General features: G+C 44.9%; 1 long non-coding RNA gene across 2 annotated transcripts; it reads left to right on the top strand.

The window, feature by feature from the left end:
* The first annotated feature begins 6554 nt into the window (after positions 1-6554).
* Positions 6555-13401, top strand: LOC138471789 (uncharacterized). Of its 2 annotated transcripts, none has more exons than XR_011268512.1 (3): positions 6555-6737; positions 11316-11445; positions 11884-13401. It is a non-coding gene; the product is annotated as an uncharacterized lncRNA (long non-coding RNA). The 2 variants fall into 2 exon arrangements; XR_011268513.1 differs by lacking the exon at positions 6555-6737 and adding an exon at positions 7537-11078.
* The last annotated feature ends 302 nt before the right edge of the window (positions 13402-13703 follow it).

Genomic DNA, 13703 nt, shown 5'->3' with positions numbered 1-13703 from the left:
GATTACTTCAAGAGCATCGCCATGAAACATGTTTGTTCTTGATGATTTGGGGATGGCTTACTGATTACTTCAGAGCATCACAGAGCGTGTAGGTTGATTTGCAGACTAATGCTGATTGTCATTCAGCTTTTGTTTAGTTGCACTTGTTCTGAATGATTTTCGAATGCTTTGCTAAGCACATCTTTTTGACTATGCTGGCGAAAATGGAAGCCACAGGCCTAAACATAGCATGCACCCCCTGTGTGAGAATCCTTTGCCATCCCAGTCAAAAACTGGCATCCAGCACCCTCAAAATCCACAATCTGGCAAGGGTAGAGCTTGAGACTATGTTGGGTGAGAATATTTTGCCACCCCAGTCAAAAGCAGGCACCAAGGTATTCTATGTTCGTTGTGGAACAAGCTCAAACTTCACCGTGCCGGAATAATGCATTTATTTGAGAATACTTTGCTCCCATTGTATTACAACTGGCATATGCTGCATTGCCCTTAACTGATAGCAAATTGTCCACCATTGGGACTGAAAAACCCCACACATGAACCCAAAATGTCCCCTTGTTTGGTTCCCTGCACTGGAAAGGGAGATATCAGGACCCTAGGGGAGACAAGGAAACATTTGGAGCAATATCATGACTGAGGCCTTTTTAGAATTGCCTTCACTGCAAAACAAATCACTCCCAGGGACCTCAAATGTTTTCAGACTAGGGACAGCAAGATCAAAATGATTTTCCCATAAAACGCTTTAGGGAAGTGGTGAAATCAATGGAGTCCAGTCTTGCAATTGAAGTACTTAACCACATATCTTCCCAGCTACAGTTTGAGGACATGTTTGGGTTTTGATGGAGTTGGCTTAAAAAGTATGCAAATCACATGATAAACCAAGCTGACAAACATAACCTTTGTGATAATAAGGTCACCTATTTTTATTAATTGTTTGACAGAGGCGTGCAGCTGGTTAATAAAGAGGATTTTGTTTTACTGTGTTGTTCATAATAAAGGGTGTTTTAAAAAAAATAGTGTTTCTGAGGAAAGTGGGGTTAAATTTGCTTGGTGAGCAGCAGATTATAGTAAAATATTTTTATTTTGACACTGTGTTGTATGTATAGTTATGCTATTCTGTTAAATGTCTTACTTTTGAGACCTAACCACGGCATTTTAAGTGAGTGCTCTTTCTTTTTGCTGGTTTTGGTGGGAGTCGGCTTGTTTTGGGCTTGTTTTGCAGGGGCATTTATTTGGCCTTTTTTTTTTACTTGGACCTGGCAACGTGGGCAGCAATGGCGGCGGAAGAAGACGGTGGCTGTGCTCCTGCTAGGCACAAAAAACGGGATAAATCCATAGAAGAGGTAGGTGGGAGTGCACAGGTTTCAGGGCACCCTTATTTCTGTGAGCGTTTTGGGATCTCGTCTCTCTGGAGCAGCTGTGAGCACTGCACTCCGAGAATATCGAGGGGCATGGCGTGGAGACGACGCGGGAAAAGAAAAGCTGACGACTTCTAAGCCAGATGTACAGGCCGGGACGAAAGGAGGCTCTCGCGGGCCTTCCCGAGGGAAGGTGAGCGAGGAATTCAGGAGATGAGCATCCAGAGCAGTGCCGCTCGAGTAACAACCCGTCACCACAAGCGGGCGCATAGCCCATGTGAAGCAGAGATGTACTGCGGCACCGGCGGTTCCCCATGCTCCTTTCTTATCAGTCGAGCCCGGGCGGCGCAGTCTTTCATGTGTCCCTTTGAGCACTGGAGATTTGCCTTGGATCGGATTGTCATTTTTAGGTTTAAAAAGCATATTTGCAAACCGCTCATTTGCCGAAATCATTGCAATCTGAAGGCCTTAATGAGTTTCAGATGTGCGAGACAAAATTGCAGCGAGTTTGTACTGCAGTGCTTAGGATTTTGAAAAAGATGCCCCGAAACCGTGTTTTCCTACTTTTCCTGACATTTTCTCAGAGGACTATTTTTAACCCGCCATTTAGTTTCATGGACTCGGGCTGCCTCTTTCCCGCGCCTCACCCGGCTCCCGCTCTGCCTTCTGACCTTTCACCTTATATCTTTGACTCATCACCTAACTGCTCCTGTGTGGATGTTTTGCTACTTACAGACCCTGCTCATTATACAGCCCATTATGGATGCAGACCACAAGTCCTCCTAGTCAGAGCTGGCACAGCCCTCGTTCTGCCATCTTTTTATTAGTGTTGGAATGGCGTGACGAAATGCTGAAGGCGCGGGGAAGCTTTAAAATAGAAAACCCTCTTTAACAAACTTTTTGTGTGTGCATGACAGCTGGTGTTCAAGAATTAAAACAATGGAACTGTGCTATCGAAAACTGATTTTAGAAGCTGCAAATAGTAAGCGCTATGATATTTAATATGATTGCACATGTACAGAAAGCAGGCTGGAGCCAGGTGCGTGACAAACGAAATAAATGTTTATTCGTTTTCATGTAAGTTGAAGGAACCCTAGTAAAAAAGAAATCCACTTTTTGGATTGCTTTGGGATTGCTTCTGGCTTGTTTTTAAACTGCAGATTTTTTTTGGATTGATTTTGGATTTTTTGTGGATTTTTCCAAGCAAGGATTTATTTGGCTTGGGTTGGAGGATTTATTTTGGATTTTTACTGACTTGTTTCTCAGTAAAAAACAATCCACTAACACTAATTGGCAGGCACGCATATTTACAGGATTTATTTTGGATTTTTACTGACTTGTTTTTCGGTAAAAACAATCCACTAACACTAATTGGCAGGCACGCATTTTTACAGGATTTTTTGGGGATTTTTACTGAATTGGTTCTCAGTAAAAACAATCCACTAACACTAATTGGCAGGCACACATTTTTACAGGATTTATTTTGGATTTCTACTGACTTGTTTCTCAGTAAAAACAATCCACTAACACTAATTGGCAGTCATACATTTTGACTGGATTTATTTTGGATTTTCTGACAAGCAAGGATTGTTTGGTCTTAAAGTGGAGGATTATTTTGGGATTTGTTTCAATTTGTTTCTCAAGAAAACCAATCCAGCAACACAACACATTTTTATTGCATTTATTTTGGATTCTTTTACAAGCAAGGATACATTGTATCTCTGTAAAAACAATCCAGTAACATAGGCCCACATTTTTACTGCATTTAAATGTTGGAAAAATAATGTCAAACTAGTTTCAACGTTGGTTGCAGTTATTTAGCATTTTAATCTGGTTAAACATTTCGCAGAGTTTAGGTTTTATTTATTTTGCATTTTATTGGTGCAAATTACAAGTCCAACTGCACTTAACACATTTCTACAGTAAATAATGCCTAGTCGCAAGCGTTCAGGGTATGCCAATTTGCAGCAAGAGGTAGAAGGAATGGCTAACACCTCGGCCATATCTCCCATCGCGCCACCTGACTCGCTGGACGGTGGCCACCTGTCTCCTGCATGCCACCCAATACAGCTGTACCCCTCCTCTGTGCCCCTCTGTATACCACCCCCGGCTGTATATCTGTCCTTTTCCTTGCCTCTTCCTGGAGCAGAAGACGGTGCCCACCTTCCATCAGGGCACAGAGCCTGAGCCAGCCAACATCCATATGGTTCAGAATGGCCTCATAGACGTGTTGAAGATGGCCACCAGCTTCGTACCCTTGCCTGGCCTCTTGGAGGTCTCCACACCATGCAACCTGCTGATTGTCTGCAATATTCATCAAATCCGCAGTCCAGAAGGAGCAGGGTGGCGAAGCCTGGCCTATTTGAAAGGACTGTGTGCAAGGGCCCTGCCTTTCCCTGTCAACACTGGTTCGCCCTAAGGTAAGAGTAATGGCAGTTGTATACCCCTCTCCCGCCTCTGTGAGAAACACTTAAGTTCCTTCCTCACGTCACTCTGTCCCTCACCTACGTCCCCTTTACTTTGCTTCTGACCTGCACACCGCCAGCATCTTGCGGAACGAAGGCACCTAAGCTTTGCACTTGAGCTCTTTCATCCTTGCGCCTATCCGGACTTAACCTCCATCTTATTTGCGTAAGCCCCCCGTAACGTGAGGTGTGGCGCGTGGCTTGTAATGTATGTGTTGCTCCTGCCAGTTTTTTCCTCCATTTCTTAACTAGCCCAGTGTAACTCGAGGCATGGCTCTCTATTGTATGTTACCACCGTTTTGAACTTGCATCTATTACGTTAAGCCCCCCGTAACATGAGGCGGGGCTTGTAATGTGTTGCTCCTACCTGATTGACTATAATGTGCTGCTCCCACCAATTCTACCTACATCTATTGCTTGCATTAAGCCCCCGTAACATGAGGCATGGCTTGTAATGTGTTACTCCTACCTGAATGACTGTATTGTGCTGCTCCTACCAATTCTACCTGCATCTATTGCATTAAGCTCCCTGTAACATGAGGTGTGGCTTGTAATGTGTTGCTCCTACCTGATTGATTGTACCTAACTGTACTTTACGCTAAGCACTTTTGTAACCAAGTAAGCATTCTGTAACAGCGCCACGATGCCGCAGGGCTGTTTGTGATCTTACTCTACATAAAGCAACCCCCCGCCCCGACAAATGACCAAAAGGGGTCAACCGTTTGAATGGAAGATATGGAGGGGAACTGGAAGGCATCATTTAACATCTGTATCCTGTTCTGTCCGGCAACGTCTGTGTAGGTCAGCCATGTTGAGTCAACATAGTCCAAAATCTAGTGGGAGGGACGTGGGGGGGGCTGAAGCCCGGTCAGTACAATGGTGTTGCACCACTGCGTGGGCTTGTCTTGTAAAAAGTATTTTGCCTGAATAGGCTTGCTAAGCACACGTGCAAAGCATAAACTTGTAGGACAGGTGAAGCAAGGTAGCAAATACATAACAGAATATCGAGAACAGGAGAAGATCAAAGACGGACCTTACTTTATAAATGCCTAACAGTGAAAGCTATTCACTTTAGCATTTGGAAGAATGCTGACCAGACGCGTTTCAACACGCTGCATGTCTTCTCCCGTTCATTGCACTGGTAAAACTGCAGAATCGCTGTCAGGCCTATTTGCAGTGTCTCAACTGTTAAATGTATATTACGCACTAACTCTGCCTGTGCAGACTATTATCATCTCAGAATTTCAAGGGCTCTGAGCGACTTTTATTTTTTCCATGTTGCCACCCTCCTTGAGCACTTTGAAATACGTTCTGGTACATAGGCACCAGGGACGTCATTTCACCAAAATGTCAGGGGTAGCAGAAGTGACATCATATGACCCTTGACCGCTGATGACATCACATGAAGTGATGTCATTTGACCCCGCGCGAAGTGATATCGCGGGAAGTGATGGAACACGACCTTTCACCCCTTGGCAAAACAGGAAGTGGTATCACATAGCATTGTTCCTAAGTACAGTACAAAAAATATGGTTACGAAATCACTATAATGTGATATACATTTAATTCAAGAATGGATCTCCATATGTACCATTAAGATCAGTGTGTGTATAGGCCCACATTACCAAATTACTGTGAATGCAAGCAGACGTCCATGACCAAATGATCATTATGTTTTATTATATAGCCCTTACGCTTAAGCGCTTTATATAGAATACATACAATATCACCCAACCTGTGTTGGTGCTCATTTATCACCCTCAGACGGATGAAAGGCTGAGTTGAGGTATTTAAGAACAGACTACATCAGTGACTGACCCCCTGAAGTGTGCCTGAAATAAACCTTTAATGAGTCCAGCAATTAGTGTATAGAAACCTGTGTTGAAGGGTAACAAGGTAATAAGATCACTTCTGTATAACCCAAGGAAAGTGACGGACAGAAGGACTTCAGCAAACGCAGCTTGTAAGGCAAGCGCTGAAAAGCACACATTCCAACCCCCAGATTGAAAGTAATATAGAAAGGAATATATTTCTGTGTTATAAGATTGCTAACTAGCAACATGGGGGCAGTTGCTAGGGGCCCCACTGACCGTTAACAGAGTATACTAATCAAGGGCAAGTTGGACCAAGGACCAGAGAAAGACCAAAAGTGAATGATGTGAAAATACTAATTGTCAGACACATACAATAAAAAATATTTATTAAAAATTTCTTTTAACAGAGCATGTGTGTGTTTTTTCTATGTTTATGCTATTGTGCTGTTTGTTACTTTTGAGACCTATCCACTGCGTTTATGGTGTGTGCTTGTTTTTTCTGCTTATTTGGATGGGAGTCAGCTTGTTTAGGGCTATTTTCTGAAGGAGGTGCAGCTTGTTTTTTCCTCCCGGCCTGGAGTGGAAACACTTGGAACCAGCAGCAATGGCCGATGAGAATCCAGCGCAGTGTTGCCAACCTAGCGACTTTCTCGCTATATTTAGCGAGAAAGTACGACCCCCTAGCGACTTTTTCATCAAAAAGCGGCTAGCGAGAAATCTAGCTACTTTTTTCAATTGGTTTGGAGACTTGCTCATTTATGCAAGTTTCCAAACCAATTGAAAAAAGTGGGGTCATTCGCCCGTTTTCTAACAGGAGTTATGCAAAAACACACTGATAACTTAAAAGGGGGGTGTTAAAAGGGGAGGGGGCCACAGTAAAACACACTGATAACTTAAAAGGGAGGTGAAAAAAGGGGAGGGGGCCACAGTAAAAGCCATAAATCGCAGGGGGAAAGAGGAGGTAATTATGCAAATTAGGAAGTGACATCATCTAGCTACTTCTGGTGACTTCTAGGGGAGCCAATAGCTACTTTCTTCACTGCGGAGTTGGCAACACTGATCCAGCGTGGGTCGGAGAATGGAGAAAGAAACAGCAGAATAAGGTAAGCTGGAGACGATGCATGCATCATGCGCTTCAGGCTTCTTCACTTCAGACGCAGGCTTTCTCTCCGTGTCTCGCAGGACACATTAAAACGCGATCTTGATTACGAGGCAGGCCTTTGTTGTGGTTTAGGCACCATGAATTACGAGCAGCACTTGAGCGCGAATAAGGCAACCCGATCACAGTGTTGTATGCGGAAAAATGTTATCTCCTTGAACATAATTCATGTAATATTCCTCATTAGCTGTGCCATTTCTTTTGATTTCTCCCTCTCCCCTGCGCAAGCACAATGTGCACTTGTGGAGAGCAAGCGTTGCTGTGACGCAGGTCATTACCTGCGGCCCCGCTCTCTGGACGGCCCTGACCTTTGGGTCGTCTGAAACGAGGCATCTCGGCTGTTTCAGAGGATGCCACATATATGCGTCCAAACCTACCTAAGGAAACGCGCATGCCTGCACTGAATGGGTTAACTAGAGGTGTGCCTTATGTATGCTGTGCTTATCTTCTACCAACAAGATGGGCGTGCGAGCTTTACTAAAGCTGTAGGGGCCAAATACATGTTATTCTGCTAGCCCCTCCATTACCCTGTGCAGCTAGCCCCCCCCAATCCCCTCCATTACCCTGTGCAGCTAGTCCCCCCCAGCCCCTCCATTACCCTGTGCAGCTAGTCCCCCCCAGCCCCTCCGTTACCCTGTGCAGCTAGTCCCCCCCCAGCCCCTCCATTACCCTGTGCAGCTAGTCACCCCCCCAGCCCCTCCGTTACCCTGTGCAGCTAGTCCCCCCCGCCCCTCCATTACCCTGTGCAGCTAGTCCCCCCCCCAGCCCCTCCGTTACCCTGTGCAGCTAGGCCAAGCAGCCTGTACCTGGAAGTTCCAATAACTATTAGCAACCAAAACAAAATAATGTGTAAAAGAAATTGGCAGGTCACAACTTTCAGAAAACCAAGTCCTGCATTCGATCAGATTTGTAACCCGGCAGCATTGCTCAGTCTTTCGATTTATACCCATTTTCAAGTACCATAATAAAAAAGAGTGAGCATACGTGGGACAACAAACGAGGGCACTAGCCTCTGAAAGGCTAAACACTGTACATTTTAACTAAAATCCCCTTAGCCCTTAAGTGATAACCAGCATAAGGCCATGATAAAAGCAGCAGGGACGCAATTCCTCACTGCAGGCAATCTTTTTCAACTAAGTCGAAGAAATGGTTGAGAGCATAATTTTGTTTAAAATTGGTTGATCTATGGGCATTCTCAAACAAAGATGGTACCGTTTTTCGCTTGTCCATATAATGCAGCCAAAGTTGGATGTGAGCAGCAATTATCCATACAACCATAAACATATGGCTTAAGAAAAAAGGCTATAGCGCCCACAATTTGCAGTGAATAGCAAAGGGCGAAATGCACTTTTGTTGGCTTACATGGAATTAAAGCCATGTGTGTTGGGCGATTCACCCATCATAAACCGTCCAGCAATGATCCATGAGTTAATCGAAAACTTTTTGGAGTTTACAGTTTTTTATTTGACAAACAGAGCTGCACAGACAAGGGGACATGCAGCTTGTTCTGGCCCTGCCGTGCTGTGTTGATAGTGTCTCTCCCTGCTTGTGTGTGTATGCAGGCTCTTCTGCACACACATACCGAACAAGCAGTTCTTTGCTGCCCTACCTGTATTCATTGTTTTTTTATTTTTGGGCTCTGCCACCCTTCCTGTGTGTTACACATGCGATTGCTGCTCTAATTTTCTACTTATGTTGTCCCCACACTACCCTTTGCGGCCCCTCTGTCCTGCTTGTGCTAAGGCTCCTCTTGCCACTACCCGCAATCTGTCATATTCTCTCTGGCTATGACACCTACACGTGTCAATGGACACGCAGCACCATTTCTGGCCAAGCGGCTATGTCCGGTTGAACTACAGAATAACGCTGGAATCCAGTCTTGCCCCGCATCACGTTCTGGATACATACCAACAATAGCCAGTGGCGTTTCACCCGCCTATGTTATGGTTTGTTACTGCCACCCCAGCCTGTACACCCACTTGATATAGGTTTGCTGCCAGCACCCTAAATTCAACGTCACTCCTTCTCTCACATATAATATAGCCATTGTACCTGCCAAACTATATGTTTCTGCCCTACCAGCCAAACTGTGTTAGCCTACCCACCCACGCTTCTTATCTTACTGGCAGAGCAACTAATTTACTCTATAAGATAAGCATTCCTATGTTTGACTAGCCCACTGTGCTGGCCACTGCATTGATGTGTACACTAGACTAGCCTATGCTTGACTAGCCCACTGTGCTGGCCACTGCATTGATGTACACTAGACTAGACTATGCTTGACTAGCCCACTGTGCTGGCCACTGCATTGATGTACACTAGACTATGCCTATGCTTGACTAGCCCACTGTGCTGGCCACTGCATTGATGTACACTAGACTAGACTATGCTTGACTAGCCCACTGTGCTGGCCACTGCATTGATGTACACTAGACTATGCCTATGCTTGACTAGCCCACTGTGCTGGCCACTGCATTGATGTACACTAGACTAGACTATGCTTGACTAGCCCACTGTGCTGGCCACTGCATTGATGTACACTAGACTATGCCTATGCTTGACTAGCCCACTGTGCTGGCCACTGCATTGATGTACACTAGACTAGCCTATGTTTGACTAGCCCACTGTGCTGGCCACTGCATTGATGTACACTAGACTAGCCTATGCTTGACTAGCCCACTGTGCTGCCCACTGCAATGATGTACACTAGACATTGACTAGCCCACTGTTTCCATTTCCTTCCCACTCTGCCCCTCCCTTCCTTATCTATGCCGTAGCTCTTGCACTATCTGAAATGTTGTCAGGCTGAGTACATCCTTACTGTTCATGACCTGTAAGAATGTCATTGTATTCTCCCTTGCCTCGAAGCGATTTGAAACACTGTATAGGTGCGCTATAAAGAAACTATCATATCATGTGAGTAGAGTGAGAAATCGTGAGTGACATGACAAGAGGGGATGCATGCGCGGGCACCAGAGAGAGAAGGGGAGAGAATCCAGTGTAGATGTAACGTGGGGAGAGAGTGAGGCTCTGAATGGAGTGCATATATACAAAGTGTGTGGCAGTCACCAACAGTAGATAGGAGGTTTTTGGTCCGCAAAATTTAAAGGATAGCTGTGCAAAAATTAATAGTATATTCCAGATTTGGCTTTTTGAGTACTTTTTTATTCAGCCTGTAGCCAAACATATGGCAGTATTTCTACTATAACATATTTTCATTCCAACAACTTTTAGAGTGTTCGTGAAACTGTTTTTTCTTTGGACGTGATCTCTCCTAAGTTCTAAGGTAACTTAGGTGGGAAGTGACTTTGGTGCATATGTGATGTATGTAGAAATCCATTTCCTGACTGTTTTCTCATATGCAATACTAGAGATTGATCTTGCTGGTGCGCACATTGTTTCGTAATTGATCTCTTGGGCCCCCTCTTGTCTCCTCCCTCTCCCCCGTCACACCTGATGATGAGGTCTCTAGACAAGTCCTGCCCACCCTGCCACCCACCCGCACTGCCTCCGGGCCACCCCTTACACTGCGGTCTGTATCTGTACCCATATAGTTGCCCCCTCTCCCTTTTTCTTCATGCACTTATCAGACATACCCTGCCTGCTGCCTTAACCCAGCACTTGCTGGCTGCACTACCACTGTTTGTTGCCTTTATTATTTATTTGTTTTCTATTTATCTTTTTCTACTGTGCTCGGCGTGTCCCACCCCCTGCCCCCTCCATGCACTTTTCCCCTTCCCCTCTCCCATGCACTTGCGCGTTCTCAATGTCACTGGGCCTAGTAAGATTGTTGTTTTTGTTCCACCCCTCCCTTGCCATTATGCACTCTGACACACTTTGTGTACGAGTGCGATATAAATAAAATATCAATATTAATTCTGGGAAACTAATGCCCAATCTCAATCACCCCTTTCCTGGGAAAATGAACATGTGCTACACAATCCCCTGCATCCACTCTACTGGCCCGATAAACCGCTCCTCCTCCCCAACATTCCTATGAAGCCATAGGGCGTCTAGACAAATGTCAAAAGGGTGGGAAAAGGTAGCTGGCAGCAAAGGGGAGGTTAACACTGGATCGTTATCGACAGGATACTATACAAGGCACATGAATGCAATTACTAAAGCACATTAGAGGGCATACAGTAAAAATGGTCTATGATTTATTTCTCACAGTCATGTGTCAACCAAAATGGCAGAGCCACTCCTATGCACAAGGCAACATTTAATAATAAAGTGCCTTAAATCACTAATCCAAGATTTTCAACCTCACGAACGACAACGAGCTGTAAGTTTTTGACATAGAAGCTGCATGTCTATCGTTGTTTATTACACGACTTCTTGCATGTCTTAAATCACTGAAAATACAGTGGGGTTATAGAGTTGGTAGGGGCAGAAGGAGATGTAGTTGGGGAAGAAGAGGGATGGGGCAGTTCGGGGAGAAGGGGGGGTTGGAGCAGTTGGGGGTAGAAAGGAATTTGGTCACTAGTCATGTGTAATATTAATGTTTGTGCTACTATTTCAGTATACTGGGATACAATGGACTTGCATCGAAAGCTGGCCATCGGATACTTCCTGGAACTGGCGCTTCAGTGGAGAAAGAGGACGACTGGAACCACCGAGTGCCTGATCCTGGTCCGGCAACAGCATCAGAAGTAAGCACCCCTTGAGTAAAAAGCAAGTTGGTTGGCACCCCTATTAAAAGTAATGCTTTATTTTCTCAGTCAATATGCCAGTGAAATCTTAGTCTTCTCCTGCCTCATCTCTCCCCTCTACCCCTGGCATTCCTGTGAAGACATCTTGGGGTCGATAACCTTGTAAAGTTTGCGATCGACTATATGCCTAAGCCTACAGATCTATAATTGTATGTATGGTGCTTACAAAGCTGTTTCACCAAAGCACGATACTATGTGAATAAATAACCAGTTAGGCAGAAAAGCAGTAAGGAAACAAGATAAACGGACCACCAAAAAGAGAGCATATACTTGTGGACTTGGCTTTATTAAATATTGAAATCTGAACAATTTCCAGATCTTGATATCGTTTTTTTAGGTTTGAGAAATCTAATCCTTTTTCTTTTCTTATATACACAGAGGAACATTCTTCTCGTTAAAGGCTTCGTGGTGAACCAAGGGAGATTGTGATGTCAGCAAAAAAAGGCAGATGAGCAACTTGGCCCGCTACCTGCTGAAAAAACAGCTGGACCCTGAACGTAGCAAATGGCAGAAAAGGGAAGATTAATATTGGATTGTCATCGACAAGAAGCTAAAAAAGGTACATAAATGCCATTCAGAACACTCATGTTAAATATATTTATTTGACGCTTGTAGAGTGCTAATTGTCTACTGCGCTTCCTTTCATCCAGGCATCTCTGTGCCAGGCACTTCTTCAGCGAAGTTATGTTTGTTAAACACCTCCTTTCAAGATCTACCGGTTGGTAAAATGTCCTTTTCCAGCTCTTTTCAAACAATTTCTACAGAATTATTCCTTTTTGCCTTTCAGAATGTATCCATTAAAGCAACAGAAATGGGTTTTGCAGAACACTCTGCCGTTGAATACCGAAAAGCACTGCCGAGCACAATTGGATCTACTGTCTGAAGCAGAAGGCACCTGACTTGTCTTTTTCTACGCAAGTCTAGTCACTATTTACAGAGTGCAAAATTCATCTTATTTTTTAAAACATTTAGTTATTGTATTATAAAATGCTACCTGCGCTGGTTCAGGGGAACTCCATTGCTGCCTGTACTTGTCTGGGGCCCCCAACCCTCTTGCTCCCTGCGTTGCGGCTGGGTCCCTGCCACCCCTTGCTACCTTGCATGGTTTTGTGCCCTCCCCTCTCTGACTCTTTTGCTCCGTGGGCCGGTATCCCGTCCCCTTTGCGTCCTGGGCTGGGTCTGCGTCGTTCCTCTCCTCTGCTCCCAAGGCTAATAAAGGGCCGCCCCAACACTTGCTTGATCCCTGGGATGAGTCTGCATCACCTTCTTGTTTAATCTCTGGATTGTGTCCACACCTCCGTTTTCCTCCCTGGGATGGGACGTGCCCCCCAGCTCCCTGGTCTGTGCTTGTGCCCCCCTCCCTTGCTCCATGGGCTGGTTCTGGGTCACCATCTGACTCCCCTGATCCCTGGACTCACCCTAGGTCCACATCAGAATCCCTCGCTCCCCAGCTTGCTCTGGTTCCCCATTTGACACACTAGCTTTTTCTGGGTCCCTAACAAACTTCCTTCCTTGCTGGGCTGTGTCTGGGTACCCATCTGGCTCCCTGCACTGGTTCCGGGTCCCTTCTTCGCCCTTGCTCCCTGGGCTTGCCCTGGGTCTCAATTTGACTCATTGGCTGGTTCTGGCTCCCAACCTAACTTCCTTGAAAGCTGTGCTGAGTCTGGGTACCTGCTTCACAATTGCTCTGTGAGCTTGGTCCGTACCTGACTTCTTGCTTACTGGGTTTATCCGGGTTTGACTCCCTGGCTGGTATTATTTTTTTTGTAATCCATGCATGTGCACTAATTGTAAAGTACCCAGTTCTGGGATTGCTACAGTCATGCTTGTGTATATGTGCCCATTTTCAGGTTGAACCTCATTGTGCCTCTTTTAATAAATGCAATTGAATAAAAAGCAGGTGTTAGTAATTTTAAAAAAAATAATAATATCCCATTAGCCTTGTTCGACTGTCATATCATTTTACCCAAATGACGACTAAGACCCAATGAGTGTAATGCCTGCAGGAGGGTTTCTTTTCAGGGTTATAGTTAACATCGCTTTGGGATTTTTATAGGATTGTCTTGAGTTTGCATTGCTTTTGGATTTTTATAGGATTTTTGTGGGATTGCATTGCTTCTACCAGGAAGGACTTCTAATTAACATATTTCGGGTGCATTAAACCAAAAGGAAGCCATTGCTTGGGTTTATTTGAAGAT

Source organism: Ambystoma mexicanum, chromosome 8 (assembly GCF_040938575.1).
Source record: "Ambystoma mexicanum isolate Mex_15411 chromosome 8, UKY_AmexF1_1, whole genome shotgun sequence".
Taxonomy (NCBI): domain Eukaryota; kingdom Metazoa; phylum Chordata; class Amphibia; order Caudata; family Ambystomatidae; genus Ambystoma; species Ambystoma mexicanum.
Note: the sequence above shows the minus strand (reverse complement) of the source record. Positions and strands in the feature narration are given on the sequence as shown.